This window comes from Ambystoma mexicanum, chromosome 9 (genome assembly GCF_040938575.1).
Source record: "Ambystoma mexicanum isolate Mex_15411 chromosome 9, UKY_AmexF1_1, whole genome shotgun sequence".
Lineage (NCBI taxonomy): Eukaryota > Metazoa > Chordata > Amphibia > Caudata > Ambystomatidae > Ambystoma > Ambystoma mexicanum.
The window spans coordinates 580,696,017-580,713,365 of NC_090931.1; the positions used below are offsets into that span (position 1 = coordinate 580,696,017).

A 17,349-nucleotide genomic window follows, 5' to 3' on the forward strand; every position below is an offset into this window, starting at 1 on the left:
GTTTGCTGCACAGTCTGTACTAGCGCCTGGTTCCCCAGAGGTAGTACCTGCGTAACTGGTTATGCTGGATACCCAGGAGCAGATTTTCGCTCCTGGTCAACAAATCCCAATTTTGATCCCTGGTTCGGTTTAACAGATATTAGCTTTGGCATTGAATATATTGCCATTATATTCCTGGGTGCTGAAACCAATTATCAGATACTACTATCATATGACCAGATGCATAACCTGCCATGCACTCTCATCATCTGTCAAGATATTCACAACCTTTCCTGGCACAAACTATCCCTCAAAGTCTGGAGTCTATATGCTGCATTATTATCTGAGAATACGTAGCATGACAGCTATGGACCGCACAGCCTATTCCACCCCACCTACATGTGGCCTCTGCATTAAGGGAACACAGTATAATTCATCTTTATTTCCAAGGAATATTCACGCATCATTCCCCTTCCATCCAGTGAATATTTGAATTCTGTGGTCTATCCCATTCCTCTGCCTTGCATTGCGCTAACAGCGTTCACCTTTTATTCGCACTCAGCTCTAGGCCCTTTGTGGCTCTGGCTTGGCAGTCCCAGAATTCTCTTTCTGAAATTCAGCCTGGGAACTATAGACATCCCCAGGTAATTAATTCTACACGCCTCTCCCGAAGGCCCAAGGAACACTCTCGAGGCCCTCACGCACGCAACATTACATTTTTTAAATATCTTGCTCTACTCCAAAGCTGACATATTTTATCCCAACGCATTGTTGCATTGCCTTTCTAGAATGGAGTTCACATATTTTTACCAAGTACAATCCATACTAGCCCTAAAAATTTTGCCAGCAAATTCTTTTTCCGTTTTCCCACCCTTTTACCTTTCCCTACTACACGCCCTCTCTTCAAGCAGACACAAGTCTGGCTTCCATGTGCTGGGGCGTAAGGATCTACATTGTAATACCGAATCCCAAAAGCTCGAATTACAAAAAATTACAAAGCCCACTTGTTTGCATTTTGTAACTCAAGCTTTTGAGATTTTGGTTGTTTGGTCCCCCCTATACATTTAATGTATGCAGGGGACACCCCCGCAACCGTCACATCCCATAATACCCAATTAGGGAAGCAGGGGTGTCCCCCGCAACCCCAGCCCACCCTGTTCGATATTATGGGCGTTGTGTTTTTTTTTTACCATCCCAAATTTTTTACGATGTTTGGGGGTAATAATACCGGGGCACAATATGCCATTTCATGGACTAGGCTGGACGCTTTAAAACTACTAAAATGGCGATTCAGCACTCTACAGAAGCATATTAACATGGCTCTACATATTGCCATCATGCGCCCAAGGTTCATCATGTATCAGTCGCCGCCATCATTTGTTAGGTTTTTGTAGCAATGTGCATCTTATGCTACACTGATGTGGAATTCACAGGGGTTCTGGAAGGAGAATGTGGAGGTGGAGTGCGGACACTAAGAAGACGGTTGGAGAGACTGAGGCAGCTCCCTTCAGAGACTCCTTTCATATCCCCTCTTATATACATATTCAGATTACTTAATTATAATAATAAACCCTAAGTAAGGATACAACCTATGTCTCATCGTTAATACTACATGTAGGGACAAGGATGTACAAGGAACTGAACTGATGGCCTTGAACAGCAGTCACTTTATCGTGCTGAGAAGTAGAGGTGGCAGGTGAGCGTGAAAGAATTTTTCGTTTGTGCAACTTTTGTGAAAACTGAGCAAGCGCATAGCTTTAAGGAAACAAAAAAAAAAGGAACAGAAAATGTTTGCCTTGTACATTCCTTTGTTTATTGTGTGACTCACTGTTCCGGTGTGCAATGCCCGTTATCCTCTCGAGCTGCGCATTGAAAGTAAATACGTTCGAAACTGAACTCTAGCTTGCTGTGTGAGGATAAGTGGATCGCTTCACTTAAGAGGAAAGCACCCGCAACGTAGTGACGCGAGTGCGTGCGTTTGGCCATTTTGGATTGGGCAGCCGTAGTAACAAAGTAAACATTACGGCGATCGACATCACTGTTTCGATAGTGTTATCCAACACTTAGCCACTGAGGGGCTCCTGGATTAAATAGTGCAGCGAGTGGCAGTGTGTGTTAGTACACGTATTACAGTTTAAAAAAAAAATAATAAGTTTTAGAAGTGAATGAGGATAGGATGACCCATTCCTCATCCTACTCGTCTCAGTACCGGCTCTTTAAAAAAAAAAAAGAAATAATAATAAAGTGGAAGACAAATAAAGCTGATAGTGGTGCTGCAGTAGAACATATGGTGACATTTTTAGAAGGAAAGAGTCTACAGGCAAAGTGATTTACCATACAGGAGAAGTTTCTGGATCTAAAGAAACAAAGGAATCGTTAATTGTCAATACAGATGTATCGGCAGTGACCATAGACAACAGAGGAGCAGGTGATCAGCCTGCGGCTAGAAACATGACAATGCATAGAGTTCCACCTCCCGCTATGTTTCTACTGGAGGCTGGAGAGCCTAATTTACCATGGAAAAGATGGTTGAAGTCGTTTGAGCACTATGCTTCAGTATTTTGTGGAACAAACTACAGTGTGGAGAGAAAGAAATCATTATTGCTTCACTGTTTAGGGCCAGCAGGACAGGAAAAGTATGAGGACTTGCCAAACTTTCCTGATGATGATGAGGGGGATATGAATGAATACGAAAAGTGTATTGCAAAATTGAATAAACATTATGAAAGGAAACTGAGTACAATACTGGAAAGGTATAAGTTTGGCAAGAGGTCGCAAGAAAGTGGACAGAGTGTGGAGCAATTCATAACTGTCCTGAGGAAACTAGCAAAGAATTGCAAATTTGGACCGCAATTGGATGAAAGACTCAGGGATCAATTCATGTTGGAGTGTAATAGTACTAAAATCAGGGAGAGACTATGGGCCGAAGATGATCCTGATTTGGATACGGTACTACGCATAGCCAAAGAGGTTGAGTATATGGAGAATTGTGTCAAAACACTAGAAGAAAGGGTGAAAAGCACTACTGTAAAACCTGAAAATAAGTCTGAAAGTCCTATTAATGCAATCCAAGTGGCGAAAGGTGACAATTTAAATAATCAAAATGCTGTTGTGAGACAGAAAGAGGAACCTAGAATACAAGGCACATACAAATACAGTAGTGATATGAAAGGCAGAGGATTTGCACGTGGTTATGGGAGTTACAACAGAGGACGTTTCACGAGTAATAGACACCCTCAAATGTGTCACAGAGGTAGAGGAAGAATCAGGACGTGCTTTAGGTGTGGCAGTCCCATGCACCGGGCTAACAGTCCTGAGTGTCCAGCTATCCATATCATATGCAAGAACTGTAATGGCAAGGGCCACATGGCCAAATGCTGTAGAATTGATAAGGCAAGCATGAACTGGATTGGTAGTGCAGAGGAATTGGAAGAGGAGGAATGTATATTTGCTGTCAGCGACACAGTGAATGGCATGGAACTGGAGAGTCCAAAGACTATCATAATGATAAATGATACGCCAGTGAGAATGATGACTGATTCGGGAGCGAAATATACGTTGTTGCCCGAAAATATCTGGAGGAAAATTGGTCCCAGATGGCTTAATGAATCAGACATTAATCCAAGTGCTTATGAAGGTGTGACGATAGACATTGTTGGATGGTTTGAGGCGAAGCTGGCCTTCAAAGATAGAGTTGCAAAAGGGAAGGTTTATGTATCAAGAAGAGGAGCAACGCCTCTACTCAGCTGGACGCATCAGGCATGGTTGAAATTTAGATTGGATGCTAGTGCTGAGGAGTCTGTTTATGTGATTGAATCCAATGAGATGTCTACAGAGGCAGTGAAGAAGGTGGTGTTCAAGGATGAAATAGGCTGTGCAAAAGGGATTACGCACAAAGTACAGCTCAGAAAAGATTGTTCTCCAGTTGCACAGAAACTTAGAAATGTGCCTTTAGCAATGAGAGATGAGGTCAAAAGTGAATTAAAGAAACTGGAAGATCAGGGTATAATCGAAAGGATTGATGCTTCGGAGTGGGTATCACCGTTAGTTGTGTTGAGGAAGAGCTCTGGAAAGGTGAGAGTATGTATCGACCTCCGAGAACTGAACAAGTGCATCATCCCAGAGAGACACCCGCTTCCCAACATTCATGAGTTGTTATCAACGATGGGGCCAGCGAAAGTGTTTTCAACTCTTGACCTCACTTCAGCATATCATCAGATTCGTTTGCACAGGGACTCAAGACATTTGACAGCGTTCATAACCCCGGAGGGTTTGTACCAATATAAGAGGATGCCGTTTGGCCTTATATCAGCAGCTTCTGTGTTTCAGAAGACCATGCATCACATTTTTGATGGTGATAAGGGCATTATATTTTTTCACGATGACATTCTCATATTTGCCAGCGATCAAGTAGAGCATGATAGGATTCTGGATGGAGCATTAAGGAAATTGCATAAGATGGGGATGACATTGAGCAGAGAGAAATCAAAGATCTACAGGAAGCAAATTGAATATTTAGGCCATGTTATATCGGAGCAAGGAATTACACCCATTTGATGTCTGCAATTAATGATATGGCTAAACCTGGCAATAAAGAAGAGTTGAGAACATTCCTAGGAATGGCTGAGTATTACTCTAAATATGTCAGAAAGTTTGCTGATCATATGGCTGTTTTGAGGGATCTCACCAGGACGAATGTCAAATACGAATGGAATGAAAGTTGTGAGAAGGAATTCAATTACATAAAGAGTGCTTTGACAACTGCACCGGCACTGAAGAACTTTATAAGAGGACAGCGAACAATAATCACAACGCATGCCAGTAATGTGGGCCTAGGTGCGTTGTTGTCGCAACTGCATAATGGAGAGGAGAAGATAATTGCGTTTGCCTCGAGGCTGTTAAATGGAGCAGAAAAGTCGTATGCAACTATTGAAAAGGAGGCTCTAGCCATTGTGTGGGCAGTGGACAAGTTCAGGAGTTTTGTCTGGGGAACGCAATTTGAGGTAAACACAGACCACAAACCACTTGTAGAACTATTCATGAACAAAAAACTGGACAAAGTATCGGCAAGGATACGGAGATGGGTACATAGAATGCAGGAGTTCAATGTAAGGGTCAAGTATATTCCAGGAGTGAAGAATTATGCTGCAGACTGTTTATCTAGACTTACGAGTACTCAAGAGGACATTGGTTGTGATGGTGAAGAGCATCAACAGGAAATGATGTGTGTGTTGCAGGACACAGCCGTTGCTAAGGAAGAATGGTTTGAAGGAATGAGTAAAGACGCAAAGTTGCAGTTTATGATGGCAAATATAAACAGAAAACATGTTCCTCTCAATAAGATCAAGGAGGTCGATGTGCAAGGACTGTGGAGTGTCAGGGATGAGTTGAGTGTACAAGACGGATATTTGCTCAGAGGAGATAGATTAATTCCACCTGAAGATTTAAGGAAGAAAATAATTGATCTAGGTCATGAATGCCACCAAGGCATTTCCAAGACCAAATCCAGGATAAGAAATACATACTGGTGGCCAGGAAGTGATGCAGAAATCGAGAGGGTCATAAGGAACGGTATCCTTTGCAATAAGTCTGATAAGGGTTGTGTGAGTAGTGAGTACCCGATGGTTATGACTGATGTGCCGAGCAGACCATGGTTGAAAGTTGGAATTGATATTATGGGTCCTATATGGAGTGAGGGCAGTCAAACGTTTTGTGTGGTTATGATTGACATTTTAACAAGATGGGCAGAAGTAAAGATGATGCCTAGTGTCACAACTAAAAACATTATCAATTTCATGGAAGAGGTATGTGGTAGGGAAAGATATCCAGGTGTTATCCTATCTGATAATGGCCCTCAATTCGTTTCGAAAGAAATGGAAGATTATTTAGAAAAGAGATCGATTAAGCATGTGACCAGTGCGGTTTATCCCCCACAAACCAATGGGATAGTGGAAAGGTACAACAAGATTCCTAAAGATGCCATTAGATGGGCGTGGGCCAATGGAATGGGCTGGAAGGAAGCAGTCAGGAATGTCATTATGGCACACAGATTTACTCTGCACAGTTCGACAGGTATATCACCATTTAAATTGAGCAGGGGCAGAAATGCATTCACCAAGCTTTGTCCTGGATGGATGGGTGAAGTAATAAATATGGGAGTTGTAACGAGTAATGCTGTAGATATGATTAAGCAGAGACAATTCAGGAATAAAGCAGGGTATGACCAGAAAAGATTTAAGTGTAGTGAAACACTTAAAGTAGGGTGTTTTGTAAGAGCGAAGCTCCCGGAAGCCTTGAGAGTGAGAGATATTAAGTGGTCTGATCCCATACAAGTCATTGAGGTGTTCAAGCATGCCATAAGAACAAGTGATGGAAGGGTATGGAATAATGGAAGAGTTATGGAAGTGAATGGTAAGGTTGATGGTGGAAGTGTAGACAAAAGTGATGTTGGTGACAGTAGAGAGAACCAGGAGTTTTCCTTACCAATGAACTTCATACATGCACCGAATGTAACTCAACTTCCGATGTCAAGGTTCGGGAGAAGATACCAAAAGCCGAAACGCTTAATGTACTTTGGAGAGTGAAGATGTGTTTGGAAAGAAAGGGGATGTGTAGCAATGTGCATCTTATGCTACACTGATGTGGAATTCACAGGGGTTTGGGAAGGAGAATGTGGAGGTGGAGTGCGGACACTAAGAAGACAGTTGGAGAGACTGAGGCAGCTCCCTTCAGAGACTCCTTTCATATCCCCTCTTATATACATATTCAGATTGCTTAATTATAATAATAAACCCTAAGTAAGGATACAACCTATGTCTCATCGTTAATACTACAGTTTTGCCACTGCACGTTCAGATACTCACACCATTTTCCAGGTATTACCATGAATCATCCCTTTCTCCCATCTTGTGCGAGGTATGGCTCACATTTGAAGGTTGAAGAAGGGCAGTAAATTGTGAAGAGCCTCTTATTAGCATTGCAAGGATCAAAAACAGAGAAGACAACATGTCCTCCAAGGGAAGCCGAGGGAAATCTTCCTGCCAAGGATTTGTATATTCTGGTTTACGAAAAATGTTTCTGTTTTGTCTTGGACACGACAGTTATACAGAATCCAATTCTCTAGGACAGAGTTCTGTTTTCTAATCCAAAGGGTTCAAGTGGAAATTGAAGGAATACAAACATATATTCATCAAATCAATCTTGTCGGTTGTAAACATACCGTCCTCACTCGCATCAAGGGTGTCGGTTTGAAAACATATGGTATTGTGTTTTGCTGTAAAAACAAGCTTCATCAGAAGGACATCTTTTATGTTTGGGTTCAAGTGCATGGTTTGAAAGCAATAATGGGTAAGCAGTAAGGGGAGGGGAAAGACGATGGAACAAAAATGATTTCAAACGGTGTGCAAGCAAGGAGGGTACAATCCTTAAATGAAAAGCCAAGGTCACGTGTGGCATGTAAAAGCAGTCTTAAGAGACACATTAGAGTGGTTACTAATGCTGCACGAGAGCTGGATTCAGTATAAATGTGATGCTATAGCACACTGCAATCAATGACTCTGGAAATCATGGAAACTAGAGAATGAGAAACATAAACCTTCCTCCTAAGCATTTGACAGACATTTAAGCTTTATGCCTAGCTATCCATGCCACTTGCCAGATGTTCGCATCATGGGCTCATGTACTCGCACTATTTTCATAATTTGCCCATATATACACACACACACACATCATTGGCCAGGTAACCATATCATAGATATTCACAGCTTTTGCCCGTATTTGCCCAGTGCCTCACAAAATGTTGCAAGTATTCCGTAGCGGTTCACCATCATTTGATGGATATTTATTTTTTCTGCCCAGGTACCCACACCATTTGCCAGAAATTGCAGACATGTCGACGCACACCACATCCCGCTGTTAACCATCATGTACACACACTCTTGAGTGTTGCAATAATTTGCACAGCTACTCACACTAGCGCTTGCAAGTGACGGGCACCGGCTTACTGAACAGCAACAGCCAGGAAAGGTCCAGCGCACACTGCCCATAAAGTGCATGCACCCCAGAATGCATGAAGGGGCGACCCCTGCTCTGCATCGCACTGTTGACATCACACAAATCACTGCTTTGCTCCCAACATAAATCCCAACTTTGTACTTGCAGGAGCCAGAGTGCCATGAGGCCATGCAAATTGCGACAGCTGCGCCAAGTGCAAGACCCAGTAACATAACGACTACAGGTCCTGAACTCAAATGGATAGGTACCCACGGCATTTGCCAGATATTGACATTGTTTGCCACGGACTGGCATTAAACGCCCAGCTGCTCAAAATGTTAAGTGAGAACTGGGAGGGCTGGAAGGAGAACAGAACCACTGTGCTTGTCCCCCACTCCTGTCTGCCAGCAGCAGGCAACGAGCATAGCACCCTACTGCCCCATCCTGCTACCACTCTACCCCTTGCCAAAGGCCAAGGAGACCGCTTCACCCGTGCGCTGCCCACACAATCACAGGATCCATTATTCCACAAATGGTTTTCTTATGTTAATGCCAAGGTTTACAGTCCCCAACCAACCATACGACCGTGCAAAGTTCGGATTACTGTAATGAGACTTATTTTCCGACTGTGCAAAAGGGAACCAGACTACAGCTCAATGGGGACGCCAGTGACTCCGCACAGTACAAGAAGTGCATTTAGGATGTGCAAGCTCATCACGCTAAAAAGTCTCACCATATGTTCATCAACGTTTTCCTGGGTCGACACGAGCCCCCTCAGTTTGGCTCATGCTGATGCATTGTTTCACGTTACGGCCAGGCTCTAGAACACCTGGCTCCCTCGATCCAACATGAAGTAAACCATCACAGCTTCAGAAAACGCTAAAAAATATACATATTCTGTACCTACGGTACACTGCGGATGTAAAGCATCAGCAATTGGCAGCAATGCACAGTTTAATAGATTATTACACACTGCAAAGTCTACATCCGAATTTCGGGCTCTCTGCATCATGCTTCAGAGTCGGGGAGAAGAAAGCAGTGTGTCAAGACATGTCCAATCAGAGGAGAAAGCCCATTGCCACGTCACTTTTCTGGAGGGGACCCATCCGTAAGAAACAAAACCTTTGGTGCCCTTGTTGGTCACCAGATATTTAAAGGGATAATCTAGGACAAAACCCGCTTTGACACTAAAGGGACAATATGAATTCCGCACCCCTAACCGTGGACCTCACACAGTGGTCCAAGTGGGCAGGAACTACAGGGCACAACGCTCCTCTAATTTTACAAAATTTGAGCTGCTGTTCCTTTATTGTTTTTCTCCTGGAGCATCATTCTTGGACAGTTAGCAAAGGCACTGTCATAGCTCACGGAGCTATCATGCTCAGACAGCTTGGATTCAAGTCTACATCATTTACCAGCTTAGGAAATAAGCCTATTCTCAAGCAATCACACAAGACTACTCCTGCAATGATCAGATGTTCCCAGCACTGTTAGACTAGCTTCCTAGCACGTTCCAGCTCTGCAGGCAGAGCTGTGCATGGGTAGTGGAGGGTGGCTTTGGTCTTCCGCATGTCCCTTTAGAGGACAAATAGTGGGAGATTAGAAAGAGGAGGGGCGCATAAAGCTGCATGATGTATGTATTATGACCGGTGATCGAACGATTGTCAGCAACTGAATGCAACTGCTCTGCTTGACACCAATTCTTAGAGAGAAGACCTGTCTATTGCTAGACACTGTTTCTCCAGAAGGTTAATGACTGGAGAGTGAGCCCCAGAATGGCAGCCAAAGGAAAACCTGCACGGGGAAGAAACACCTCTGGAACTTGAACAGCAGGATCTAGCACCACCCAATGCTGGGAAAGTGGTCAGCAATTCACAGCGCAGAGTAAAGGGGAATGAGGGATTGCAGGCAGGAAGCTGGGAGATCAAAGAACCAGGAAGGGAGCGTGGATAACAAGAGCAACAGAAGGCAAGCAACATGCATGGGGAACGCCTGCTAGCAATAAGCTTTGCGACGCAAAGACCCAATCACCTCCTTACCGTTAGACAGCCCACTTTTCCATGCAAGTAGCACTGCAGTGCTGGGCTCCATCTTGCTGTAGGTGGGGAACATTGCTGGGTAACCAGGTGTAAGTGGCACACTGCGGCCACCATGTTGGAAGGGGCATGCGAGCTAACAGAATGAACCACAACACGGCGTAGTGCCAGGTGCCACCTACTCCATAAGTACCAGTGTCCTGGGGAGCGCCATAAGGATTGTATGACAATGCTGCATTTTCTTTCCCTGTGTTTATTTCAGTCTTGAAAGTACAGTAGGAAAACAGAAATTTTTAAGCCCACATTAATAAAGGGGGTTTATGTTGAGGGTGGAGTGGAGGAGCAGCAGGATGCCAGGTAGGGGATTTGTGCTGAGGGGAAAGGGATCGGGTATACGAGAGGCAGGGTGTCAGGCAGGTGGTCTGTGTTGGGTCAGGTGGGTAGAAAGGACGGCAAGTAGTGAGGTCTGTTTTGGGTAGGGGATGGAGAGGCTAGATGCATAGCAGGGGGTTTGTGTTTGATCAATGGGGTGGCGTAAAGAGGATGCAGGACACCAGGTAGCGGGTGCATGTAAGAGATGGAGTGAACTAGAGGCAGGACATTAGGTAAGGGGGCAATATACAAAACTGCCCGGCGGGGTTGTGGCAAGTATTTTATGCTCAGATTACCTTGTGTATATAAGGGAATTGATGATGGAAATTGACTGGGCCTAGATGTGCCTAACCAAGAAGGGTAAAATTGTGCTTTCCCCTGAAAGAAAATATTAATATATTTAGCATGTGAGCAACTGGTGATGCCAATGCCATCAACTAACCATGTAAGGAGGTATGTCATCGTTTTGGGGAGTTAGTGATTTTTTTCTCGTTGGAGGAGTCACACTGGTGGAGAGAAGAGTTGTGCAGACGCAGATGGGGGGCATAGCTCCAGTACTCGACTACCCCTTCGCACCCTGAGTTAGCGGCTCTCATTTGGACCCATAGACCCCATAAAGGCACTTTCCAGTACGAGTGCTGTGCTTGCTAGCAAGCTCTCACACTGCCATGGAGGCAGCCGCACGTCTACGGTCCTGCATCTGGGCGTGCAGTTCAGGACTCTGGAGTGGCCTTGGCCCGCAGTGAATTCTGGATTTTTCATTAAGATTGTTATTATTGAACCTTGTAAGACAAAAGAATTGTTAAAATCCTTCCCCATCCTTTTCAGATTTAATTTTTTGTACAAAAGTAAGGACTAATTGTATCTTGATTATCAAACATATGCAGAAGCGCAATTGCATGAGCAAAGGTTTGCTAGCCCGGCCCCTGATGCGTTCTTCACTCCCTGCAACTACTCCTTGGGACAGTACAAATTGAAATAGGACTTCAATGTCTACTTCTTGAGCTGTGGAATAAATTGCTACAATACCTGATTTTCTCCAATGCATATTTGTAATTATTCTCTTTTAAACACGTTCGGTTTTTAATCCGTGGACCCTACCCTGGCTGCTCCCACTTTTAAACCCTTATTCGCATGTGTCCCGTGCACACCTGCCTCTCATTTGGCACCCATGCCACACTCCAGCCAAGGAGTTCCCAGCATCTCTCTCTGCCATGTCCCTCGGTTGCCCTTCGTCCTCACCACAAGACAGCCCTCCCCTTCCACCGCACACACACAACTTTCATGGACCGCTAGCACCATTCTAGGTGCTTATAGTGAGACAGCCTATGGCGGCAGGTAATGGGGGGGGGTTGTCCCTAGGGCGGGTTATGTTGGGCTGCCAGGTCCATAATTACTTGTATTGTCCGGCATCACTGGTATTAGCATTTAAGTCAAATAGGCTAAACAGGGCAGAGTAAAGAAAGTGCGCCCAGCAAACAGGAAAGTGGTACTACTAGAAAGGATGACGCTACAGATTAGAAATGGAGCTATGGGTGCAGGATATTAGTTGACTAGAGCAGCGGTCAAAGGAGGCTGGAACCCTGAAGCGGCAGCATTTTGTTTGCCTCCCTCATCCGAAACTTTAAAGTTATATATAAAGCTGGTGAGCCGATGGAATAAAAGAAATGCCACAACACTAGAGCAGCTTCATGGATAAAATCATGATTTCACAACACGTTAACGTGGAAAATCTGGGCTTCAGCAGGCCAAAGGGGCTTTTTAATTATAACGTTACCCTATCATGGCAGACTTGGTCAGTATCTCCGTTACCGCACAACAAAGTGTGGGTGTTTCTATCCCCCGCCGCCCACAGTGACATTTGTTGACACGGGTGTGTGTGGGATTGGTTTTATGCTTCCTGTTTCTGGTCTGTTCTTCTGCAGATGAAAAGTCAATGTTCATGCAACAGAGAAGCGTCTCCACCAGCGCACACGTTTGCTTCCCAGCCACGCGTAATTTCACTTCCAGGCCACCTTGTAATGGGCTTCCGCCCACCTGGCTTCTTGGCACATTAAGTTGCCCACCTTAAAGTGCGTTAAGGAGAGCCCCTTTCCACGGTGACTCATGCAAGCCGCGTCCCATCGTGCTTTTACAGGTTGTGCTGCTTAGCTGGTGAGCTGGGTGCCAACGCTACCTCAGCAGATTTCGGTCTCCAGTCTGGCATTTAAACAGGGGTCGCGGGGAGGACACCATACGTGAACCCTCGGACTGCCTTCTCGTACAAATCCAAGTTTGAAATATAGTTTCACCACACTATCGAGAAAAGAAAGCATGGGCTTGGCAAAGGGTTGCACTCATAACCTGGGCATTTGTCCAAACACTGCAAACAACTTTGTGAAAATAGTTCTGAAGGTGCGGCAACTGCTCCGTGTCCAAAACCAGCTTCCCCCTTTTCCGAACAAAGTCCACAGTTGGCCCACCTCCCCCAACAATTTGTGTCTGACCCCGCCTGCCCTTGCAGGTGTTCCTGCGCTGGGGGAGTGTTGTTTATTCGGGGGAAGCTGAGCCCTCATTGCTACCACCAGCGTCTCCGCCGCTTAGGCCCCCAAGAAGCGCTGGTCCCGAGAAGAGCGAAGACCCTTCAGGCTTTCCCACGGCTCATTCGGAGTCTATCTTGCCACTGGTCGCCAAAACACTGTCTCGCCATTCCGCAACGTCAACGGACAAGTCCTCCGGTGCGGCAGACGTCCTTCTACTCGAGGCTGGATACTCCTGCAGCAGGACACCCGCCGGCTTATATGCCGATTGGCATGCCCCTTTCTTTTGTTGCACTTCACGGGCTTTTGCCTGATTTTTGCGCGCTTCCATAACCCTCACCCTTACCCAGGGGGATGGAGGAGGACCCTACCCATGTTATCCGGGCACCTCCATCTTTTTCCTTCGTGACCTCCACACTTGTAACCAAGAAGCAAGTGTGTTTTGCCACACTCATTCTTTGGGACTAGGTTTCCCACTTTACATTGCTGTTTCATTCTCGATACTGTTTGTGTTTTGCCACACTTGTATTTTGCCACTTTGCAGGGTTTGGTTTGCCTGTTTTAGATTGCTACCTTGCTCTCGCCACTACATGTACTTTGCTGCACCTGCACTCTGCAGGACTAGGGCTCCTAATTTAGGTTGCTACTCTGGAGCTGGCCACTGTTAAAGTTTTGCCAGACTTGCGTTTTCACAGAATATTCCAAAGGCATGTTTGCTACTGTGAACCTCCCTGCTGCTGTCTTTGAAGACACTTGTGCACTGCACTCCGCGGAAAGCAGTCAATCCCATGGGGGTCACTCCAGCATTTCACATAGCCGCACACAGTAAGCAAGCACATATTTGACCACACCCTACCATGAACATACTTCACCCTGTGCCAAGTGCCACCACCCATAGAATACAGCTGAGCCCAATGCAACATTTGGTCTAGTTGTTCACATAACATGACTCGCTTTCCAATTCGACACATCACTTGTTCCACACCTCAGAGTTGTGGGCTGCTGTTAGAGAACTAGCCATTTACTCCCTACCTTCAAATCATGCTAAGCATGCACACACACACACACATTTGACCAGTCCTCTCTCTATTTCTCAACTCAGACTACGGTCTTCCAAAAGGCGTTCAACCTCACAGTGCTTCGAGGTCAGTAGGCGCTATACAAATGCCAAATAACTTAATAACCCAGGACCTAACATCTCCCTTACATAGCATGGAGATACTACCAGTTCATGTATTTATAGCTCTGTCGGGAGGGAAGGGGGCGGATAAAACACAACGATGGAATAGCAGACGCACACTAAGACGTGTGTCTACAGACGCACCAGACCATACCTTTAGACCTTAAAAACGCATACGTTGCTGTAGACCACCTCCTAATTGTGGTGCTTCCTGGCAACGGAAAATCAAACCTCCCAATCCATCATGGACGGGCCTGTTATATGCAACTCCATGCTAGCGTAGCACAGTGGTGTTATGCAATGAACTCTGCATTTATAAAGCAAAAAGGATGTCATTTAACTAGGCCCGCGGTGTGAGCAGATGTATAGGGTTAGCTGCAAGAGGGGTGTGGGCTTATGTGGGATGGCCAAGGTGGGGTCCCACAATTCTGTCTGCTGGTTGTGGGTTTCTCTACATGGGGGGCTCATAGAAAGGCTCAGTCTTGTGAAGTGCCCCAGCAGATACAGTAGAAGTGAGCGAATCCAATGATTTTGAGGAAGGGACCAAATTGTTTTTTTTACCGAAAAAAACGTTAAGAATATATAGGTGGGGTGAGGTAATAATAATAAAGGGGATGGATGGCGAGAGAGAGAGAGAGAAGCCTTTTTGCTATGGTTGGGCGAGTTATGTAATTTTTGCAGTTCCAATGTGTGGGAGTGTGGGAATGGTTTTTCATAATCTTTAATCAAACACAGTGGATCACCAGGGCTGTTCTACTAGGCATGGGATGGTCTCATGGTTATGTGGGACAACTGTGTGAATTCCACAAGGCTTCATGTTAGTTAGCTCAGAATAGGCACATTGTCCTTGGTAGCAGCCCGGAGGATTAGAAGGTACCATCCTGATAGTGTTCGAGAAGCAGGAAGGAAGTGGTGACTTGTCCCCATGGCGATGGATCCCTGGAGTGAGAGGAAATAAGAAATAGCGCTGGGAAAGTGAGGGGTCCTTCCTTTTTCAGATGGAAGAGAGATCTGGAGAGAAGACACGCGTTCCTGTGAAAGTAAGTAAAAGGCACGTGAAATAAGTAGCTCACTGTGCTGCCGTTTATTATGGAGTACCCTCACCCTCTCTCTATTAGCATAGGAAGCCTCTCCCTGATTCCTTACAATGCAGCATAGCCTGAGCCATCGTGGAGAGCCCACCAAGAGATTGACAGATGTATGTGAGCCTCTGGAAGAAGTTGGGGCGCCATGATCCTTCACAGACTGCAGGACTGATGACAGATGTAAAATAGACAAACGAAAGGATGGAACAAATGACTTAAGGGAGGACAGGAGAGAAATCCCCAAGCTCCTGTGGCGAGTGTGCTTCAAGTCCTCAAATGTGCTCCATGAGTAGCAACTAGTGGTTAGATCTTAAAATAAGACCCACAAGCCGCAAGGTACCTTAATGTTAAACTATTACCAAGGCCAGTCAATTTGTGCTTCCAAATGAGTGCCTGTCCTCAAATCAATGCCAGTTTAGTAAAATATTCCTAAACTCGAAGTTCGTCATGTTGCTGGTTTATAGCCTCCAAAAGCAACTAATACCTCAGCCCTAGGTAGACAGTGTCCCTGTAAGTGTGAGAGAATGTGAATGAGCGCGCGCGCCATGGCTAATCTAAGAAAGCGCCTTAGCTGTTAGCCCAACTGCAGAACGGATACTGCCGTATTGTGAAGATTTTGCTCAACGATCACCACCAGCTCGGTTTACCAGTGGAAAGGAGGAGATGGTGAAATACCCAATGCAAAATGTAATGTGTGGAATAAAAACAAAGAAATTGAGATTTAACAAGAAATAAAGACAGTTATTTTTATTTTATTTTATTTTGGTTGGTCAAAGTAATTTAACCTTTCAAAACAAAAACTTCTAGAAAATGGATTCATTAAAATACATAGTTTCCATTCTCAATCATCATGATGTACATTCACATCACAAATTTCCATAATATATAAGTACACATCACATTAATTTCAATTATTTACAACTAAGAAAAAAGGGAAGAAAGAAATCTGAGTTATGCTCATCAATAGTTACATAGTAATTATTAATCAATTCATAATTCAAAAGCCACACACCGGAAAATTCAGTTTTAACAGAGTTCGCATTAATATAACACGATATTTCATCATAGAGGACTAATTATAGATTCAGCTGGGAGCAGTATTGATTTTAAAAACTGCATAGTAGCTATTCTTATTGAGATTTTAGGTGTGGCAAACAGTTCGTACCATAATTCATTAGCAGAGCGAGATATGTAATATGATAGAGTGAGTTTACGGAGAATCATTTCTCTTTGTGTTTTTAGACCAACACATACAATCAGTAAATGTTTAAGAGTCTCTTCCATCTCAACAAGTTTACAGAATCGGCAGACAGTGAACACGACATAAGGCAAATAAAAGACTTATCACATTGTCTGGCGTCAAGTCAATTAATTTTGGTTTCCTGCAGGATTATCGGTTGTTGGGTGAATGAGTTCCTGTTTGCCCTAGCTGCGGTGGCACTGACATACATATACGAGAATATAACTGGCGAATTAGATGAAGAGGATTCTGCACACGAAGGGGTCGGTAAGTTGTGAGGTCAGACACAATGTACAATTTGTGGCCTGAGTGCACTGCCACAGCCACTCCTTAGGATGGACAAACACCAAGCAATATTGCTGCATTAGGGGCTGACCACATCACCTTGGGCTGTTTCCCTTTTAAAGTCAGTGATTCGTCTTTTTCCAAATAGGCGAGAGGCAGAGCTTCGGAATATGTCCACCACCACAAACCAGTGCTGCCAAAGGCTGCACATCTTGGCAACCGGTGCGGTGGGGACCGGTGATGGACCCTGCTTATACACAGTCAACGAACCAGGCAAAAGAACGCCATGCTCAAAAAGAGGCATGTGGATTGTGGTCCCACCCCAAGCGCATACATATTTGTGAGGAGGATTGTTGGTTAAGCTGCAAAACCTCAATAATCATTAAATGGCACTATAGTTCCCACATTTTTAAATGGTTTTTACCACTCTAGATTTGTGATCAATCCGCCTATCGGATAGGTTTGCAAGTTGAGGTCACTTTTTATTTTCAGCCATATGCTTTATGTTAACAACTACACATGCACATGTTTCGAATCTATGCACTACCTTCAGGGCAAAACATTAAAATTCTACAAACAGTAGTTGGGCTAGTAATGCTTTTGATCAGAACACAAAAAAGATACGATCTAAACTCAAACCGATATTCCATTTGTGTTGCCT

At 44.6% G+C, this 17,349-nt stretch overlaps 1 protein-coding gene across 2 annotated transcripts in view; it reads right to left on the reverse strand.

Annotated features, from left to right (window-relative positions):
* The window catches only part of ULK2 (unc-51 like autophagy activating kinase 2), an 801,072-nt gene that overhangs the window by 617,055 nt on the left and 166,668 nt on the right, over positions 1-17,349 (reverse strand). The gene's annotated exons all lie outside the window — the stretch shown is intronic.